Source organism: Cucurbita moschata, unplaced genomic scaffold (genome assembly GCF_002738365.1).
Source record: "Cucurbita moschata cultivar Rifu unplaced genomic scaffold, Cmos_1.0 Cmo_Scf00111, whole genome shotgun sequence".
In the NCBI taxonomy this organism is placed as follows: domain Eukaryota; kingdom Viridiplantae; phylum Streptophyta; class Magnoliopsida; order Cucurbitales; family Cucurbitaceae; genus Cucurbita; species Cucurbita moschata.
In genome coordinates, this window is record NW_019268627.1 from 266,979 (window position 1) to 274,438 (window position 7,460).

A 7,460-nucleotide genomic window follows, 5' to 3' on the forward strand; every position below is an offset into this window, starting at 1 on the left:
AAATCCTTTTCGAAAGGCCTTTAACTCCTTGAAATCACTTGTTAGGGTACACGAGTGACTTGACTAAGTACTTTGTTCTTGCTTAATCCTTTAATTTTTTTCCTTTCTATCCTTTGGGTCTTTCACGAGTGGCTTATTCTTATGGGAGATAATTTCCTTCATTTTTGGGTGTTACATAACATACTCGTTACAAACACAAAATAAGAAGCAGACTCAAAAGAAGAACAAAAAATACTAGATTAAAAACAGAGGTTAGTCCATGGCCCACACTCCAAAGGTCGCTCTCATCCATGACCAACTCTTAGTTACTTGAAAAAAAATGATAAACATGGAGTGAGGAGAACGTAGTAAGTAGCATACTAGTAGGTTCTTAATCGCGACCTTAAGTTAGGATACTACTTCTTGTTATGTTTTCAGGATCTTATACTAATCTTGAAAACCTTCCCCTAAAATAACCTTCAATTTTCTCCCCATGAACACAATTTTCTCCCCATCTCTCTTTTTTTTAAAACTTTTGAAAGTTAAAAGAGTAGTTTTGAAGTTTTTTTTTTTTTTTTTTGAAAATTCAACCGTATTTTTTTTTATAAAAAAATTATGAGTATTTTTTTTAGATAAAGTGCAAAGTTCAATGGTATTTTTATTAATTCAGATTATAATTAAAAGAAAAATACAAAATTTTGTGGATTAAGTTAATATTAATTTTATTAAAATACATAACACCACATCAAAATTAATTTATTCGGACTAAAATTAAAACTAAAAAATCAATTTATTTTAAACTAAAAAATTTATTTATTTTAAAACTAAAAAGTATTTAAGGATTTTATTTCTTAGACCCATCTTTCTAAATTATGGATTTTATTTCTTAGACCCATCTTTCTAAATTATGGATTTTATTTCTCTTTGGTCAAAACAATCCTTCAAGCACAAAATTGAAGTTAAAGTCAATTATAATATTTGACAGGCTAGTTTTTAAACTACTTTAAATGGGTGTAAAGAAAGCATGAGAATAACTTAGTGTCACTAATCTGACACGTGTTGAGCATGTACTGAACACTTGTTAATACAATGGATACATTACAAATTTATAATCCATCGTATCAGACACTTGACTTTGAATATATTTTGAGAGTGAAACGTACATTAGCTTTTTTGAAGTATACAAATATATAAACTTATTTATATGAATTTATCTCTAATATAAAATTGATAATTTTTTTGAAATAATTCTTTTTAATTAACGTATCATTGTCACATCGGTGTCCAAGTTTTTTAAGAATGACATGTTACTGTTACGAACAGAAAAGGAAACCTGTAAAGATCCTAAGAATTGGGAGAAATCTCTCATCCAATTGAAGAATGACTAAATCAAATCTAATTCAAATAACTAGATCAAATCTAATCCAAATAACTCAATCAAATCTAATCCTAACTACCATATCTATTTGGTATCATATTTATGTCTCGTATCTATATCTCATTTTTATTTTTGTGACTCTGAGATATTTTGCTTTTATAAATAGATATCTTCACGAAAATAAGTTTAATTTATGTTGAGATGGAGAATAAAAATTTACACTAAAGGACGTTGATACTTGGGACTTTGATTCCTCTTAGTGTGAAGCTTGTATCTTGCAATTACTTGGGTAAGGAATGTGTTTCACTTAAAATTCACTCAAGAGAAAAATAATCAAATAACGAACCATATTTGAGAGAGGATAACTTTTTTTTTTTTTTTTAGTCTTTGGGAAATAAGAAAGAATAAAAATTAAAATATGACATGAATGACATCTTCTTGAATCTTTGATTTGTTCTCCTAAATGTATATAAAAAAATTGTATATATTTTTAGATATAATTTAAGATTACCTATTTAATAAAACTCCATCCAAACTTCTACTCATAAATTTAATTATTATTTGCATATAATTGTTAATATGTAAGAAAATACACGTACAAAATGTTAAACTATTGGTAGTACACTAGTCTCGATTGTTTGACTAAAACAATGCAACCATTGTCAAAACTAAAGAATTTTTTTAGAAGCTATCTTCTAATAGAGGGAGGCTCAATTACACTTTGTTGTAAGATTTGACCCTATCAATTTGAATAGCGTTCTCCAACTATAAATATTGAACTCTAAAGTATTCACGAGCAAAGTAAGTTTGTTGAAACTATCTATAAAAGTGTTCCAAAGTGAGTCATGTAGAAGATTTGCCTTAAAATCTAGTTCCAATTAAGGATGTCAATGATGAAGAAGTGCAAGCTGTTGGAAGGTTTGCCGTAGAAAATTTCAGAGGTGGTAGATATAATTTAATCTACAAGCGTGTGGAGAATGGTCTTTTCAGTCCCATATAGGCTTTGACCCCAAATTTTATATTATTGTGATAGAAGCTATAAATGACAACAATATTCATTGGTCAGATATTGCAATTGTAAAGAAGTTCCGTCATATGCATGGGACGCTACCGCCATCCTATAAGCTCTTATCTTTTGAGGAATTCATCAAATTCCCTCTCTACAAGTAGTATAAGCTCTTATCTTTTGAGGAATTCATCAAATTCCCTTACAATAAGTACTAGATTGCTTTCTCTCCATAAGTAGCAGTATAACTACTGGATTGCTTTCTTTACGTAAATAAGTCCTCTTAGATTGCTTTCTATAAGTAGCAGTATAACTACTAGATTGCTTTCTTTACTTAAATAAGTCTTCTTTACGTAAATAAGTCCTCTTAGATTGCTTTCTATAAGTAGCAGTATAACTACTAGATTGCTTTCTTTACTTAAATAAGTCCTCTCTCTAGATTGCTTTACTTAAATAAATAAGTCCTCTCTATGTGCTTGTTATATAACTACTAGATTGCTTTCTCTCCATAAGTAGCGCTTGAGTATAACTACTAGATTGCTTTCTCTCCATAAGTAGCGCTTGAGTATAACTACTAGATTGCTTTCTCTCCATAAGTAGCGCTTGAGTATAACTACTAGATTGCTTTCTCTCCATAAGTAGTGCTTGAGTATAACTACTAGATTGCTCGAGTATATCTTTTCTTTTTCTCTCGTACCCACCTTATACATAACATGTTAAATTAATTCATACTTAAAAAAATTATTTCTCCCTTTTGGAGATGCGGGGTATTGATCCCCGTACCTCTCGCATGCTAAGCGAGCGCTCTACCATCTGAGCTACATCCCCACAATTTTTGCATCACAAAACCCTAAATTTCCCCTCATCTTTAATAGTGAAAATGAAGAAATATTGCTACCCAACATGTCATGAATAGGGAAAAATTGAAAAGAAATAATATATTTAATAATAAATAGTCTTATTTTTGGAGATGCGAGGTATCTATCCCTGTACCTCTCGCATGCAAAGCGAGCGCTCTACCATCTGAGCTACATCCCCGTGATTTTTTCATCATAAAACCCTAAATGTCCCATCATCAATAATAGTGAAAATAAAAAAAATATCAAAATATTAATAACAAATAGTTTGGTTTGGTGATGCGGGGCATCGATAATTGTGAAATTGAAAAAATATAATAACAAATTAAATACTTTCTTTTGGAGAGGCGGGTTATCAATTCCCGTACAACTCGCATGCAAAGCGAGCGCTCTACCATCTAAGCTATATCTCTACAGTTTTTACGTCACGAAACCCTAAACGTCTCGTCATGAATAATAGTGAAAATGAAAAAATATCGCTACTCATTATGTCATAAATAAGGAAATATTGAATAGAAATAAAATAGTAATAACGAATAGTTTCTTTTGGAGATGCGAGGTATCGATCCCCGTATCTATCGCATGCTACATTCCCACGATTGTGAGCGCTCTACCATTAAAGCTATATCTCTACAATTTTTACGTCACGAAACCCTAAACGTCTCGTCATGAATAATAGTGAAAATGAAAAAATATCGCTACTCATTATGTCATAAATAAGGAAATATTGAATAGAAATAAAATAGTAATAACGAATAGTTTCCTTTGTTGATGCATGGTATCGATCCTAGTACTTCTCACATGGGATGCAAACGCTGAACCATCTAAGATATAACTTTAAGATTCTTACGTTACAAAATCCTAAACATCTTGTCATCAATAATAGTGAAAATAAAAAAATAACGCTATTCATTATGTCATAAATAAGGAAAAATTGAATAGAAATAAAATAGTAATAACGAATAGTTTCCTTTGTTGATGCATGGTATCGATCCTAGTACTTCTCACATGGGATGCAAACGCTGAACCATCTAAGATATAACTTTAAGATTCTTACGTTACAAAATCCTAAACATCTTGTCATCAATAATAGTGAAAATAAAAAAATAACGCTATTCATTATGTCATAAATAAGGAAAAATTGAATAGAAATAAAATAGTAATAACGAATAGTTTCCTTTGTTGATGCATGGTATCGATCCTAGTACTTCTCACATGGGATGCAAACGCTGAACCATCTAAGATATAACTTTAAGATTCTTACGTTACAAAATCCTAAACATCTTGTCATCAATAATAGTGAAAATAAAAAAATAACGCTATTCATTATGTCATAAATAAGGAAAAATTGAATAGAAATAAAATAGTAATAACGAATAGTTTCTTTTAGAAACTGTATCGATCCGATCCCCGTACCTCTCGCATGCTAAGCAAGCAATCTACCATCTAAGCTACATTCCCGTCATCAAGTAAAAATGAAAAAATATCTCCGCTAATTATGTCATAAATAAGGAAAGGTTGAATAGAAGTAAAATATTAATAACAAATCGTTTCTTTTGGAGATGCGGGATATCCCCTTACCTCTCGCATGCTAAATGAGCTCTACCATCTAAGCTACATCCCTACAATTCTTGCATCATAAAACCCTAAATTTCCCATCATAAGCTACATCCCCACAATTCTTGCATCATAAAACCCTAAATTTCCAATCATAAGCTACATCCCCACAATTGTTGCATCATAAAACCCTCAAATTCCCATCATAAGCTACATCCCCACAATTGTTGCATCATAAAACCCTAAATTTTCCATCATCAATAATATTGAAAATGAAGAAAATCTAGAGATGCAGGGTATCGATCCCCATACCTCCCGCATGCAAAGCGAGTGCTCTACCATCTAAGCTATATCCCCAAAATTCTTATGTCACAAAGCCCTAAAAATCTCGTCATCAGTAATAGTGAAAATGAAAAACTATTCCGGCTCATTATGTCCTAAATAAGAAAAAATTGAAAAAAAAAATATATTTAGTAATCGATTCAATCAGAGATGCAAGGTATTGATCCCCGTACTTTCCACATGGAAAATGAACGCTCTACCATTTGAACTACATCCCTACAATTCTTACATCAAAAAACGCTAAACGTTCCTTCATCAATAATTGTGAAAAGGAAAAAGTTTCTCTGCATCTTATGTCATAAATAAGGAAATATTGAATAGAAATAAAATATTAATAATAAATAGTTTCTTTTGGAGATGCGAGGTATCGATCCTCGTACTTCTCGTATGCTAAGTCGTACCTCTCGCATGCTAAGCGAAGCTACATCCACACAATTCTTGCATCACAAAATCCTAAATTTTTCATCATCAATAATAGTGAAAATGAAGAAATATCGCTACTTGACCTGTCATGAATAAGGAAAAATTGAAAAGAAATAATTTTCAATAATATATTTAATAACATAGTTTTATTTTGGAGATGCGTGGTATCTATCCCCGTACCTCTCGCATGCAAAGCAAGCGGTCTACCATTTGAGCTACATTCCCACGATTCTTATGTTACAAAATCCTAAACGTCTCGTCATCAATAATAGTGACATGAAAAACTATCCTTACTCATTATGTCGTAAATAAGAAAAAATTGAAAAGAAATAATATATTTAGTGATCGATTCATTTGGAGATGCAAGGTATCAACCCCGTACTTTCCACATCAGAAGTGAGCGCTCTACTATCTGAATTACATCCCCACGATTCTTACATCAGAAAACCCTAAACCTCCTGTCATCAATAATTATAAAAATGAAAAAAAATATCTACGCTCATTATTTCATAAATAAGGAAAGATGGAATCTCATTATTTCATAAGTTTAGTGATCGATTCATTTGGAGATGCAAGGTATCGATCTCCGTACTTTCCACATTGGAAGCGAGCGCTCTACCATCTAAGCTACATCCCCACGATTCTTACATTAAAAAATCCTAAACCTCTCGTCATCAGTAATTGTGAAAATGAAAAATATCTCCGCTCATTATTTCATAAATAAGGAAAGATGTAATAGAAATAAAATATTCATCAATAATTGTAAAAATGAAAAAATTTCATAAATAAGGAAAGATGTAATAGAAATAAAATATTCATCAATAATTGTAAAAATGAAAAAAATATCTACGCTCATTATTTCACAAATAAGGAAAGATGGAATCTCATTATTTCATAAGTTTAGTGATCGATTCATTTGGAGATGCTCATTATTTCATAAGTTTAGTGATCGATTCATTTGGAGATGCAAGGTATCGATCTCCGTACTTTCCACATTGAAAGCGAGCGCTCTACCATCTAAGCTACATCCCCACAATTCTTACATTAAAAAATCTAAAAATCCTTAACCTCTCGTCATCAGTAATTGTGAAAATGAAAAATATCTCCGCTTATTATTTCATAAATAAGGAAAGATGTATTAGAAATAAAATATTAATAACATAGTTTACATATGTGTCACTTGTGTTATTTTAATGTCTTTCATACACTAGACCAAATGTCTGACTATGAGTATTAAGAGCATGGTGGTAAGTATAAAATGTCGAATATGAAGTTAGGTTGATTTCGAATATGAAGTCCTTAGATAAGAAGAGATTTAGACATAGGGGCATTTCAAGAATTGAACTCAAAACCTCTTGAGAATCATACCACTAAACCAAATGTCTTTTCTTGAACACCCAATATTTTTAGCTTCTACTCAAATATATTTTTCTCTTAGTAGTTGGAGGGCTATAAAACGAAAAGTCAAATTGTTATAATATACAAGGGTTATCAAATAAACCAACAACCCAACAAAAGAAACAAACTAATCAATTTTGGTTGGATTGATTCGGTTCAGTTCATCAGTTTGTTTGATTTAATTTTTCTATTTTGCCTCGTATGACAAGAAAATAAAGTTGTATTGAATGCACCTTAGTTTCATTTATGACAAACTCATATGAAACATAATTGCATTAATAGTACTCAGAGTTGGAGTCTATAAGCATTTTATGAACTTCAGTGCAATTCATGCTTCATTAAAGATGAGATGAACTTTAGTTATGTAGGGAAACTTTAAATTGCTTCATGTGGAGATTCAATTACTATATGCTAGTTACAATCTTTAAGATTGACTAATTCGACAGGAATTCATGGATTTAGGGAAATTTTTGTGTAATTATCAACTACAACTTATGATTTCAAATTTTTAGGACATAAT

General features: G+C 30.9%; 1 non-coding gene across 1 annotated transcript; it reads right to left on the reverse strand.

The window, feature by feature from the left end:
- Positions 1 to 3,118: 3,118 nt before the first annotated feature.
- Positions 3,119 to 3,191, reverse strand: TRNAA-AGC. The gene has a single exon. It is a non-coding gene; the product is annotated as a tRNA-Ala (tRNA).
- Positions 3,192 to 7,460: the final 4,269 nt, after the last annotated feature.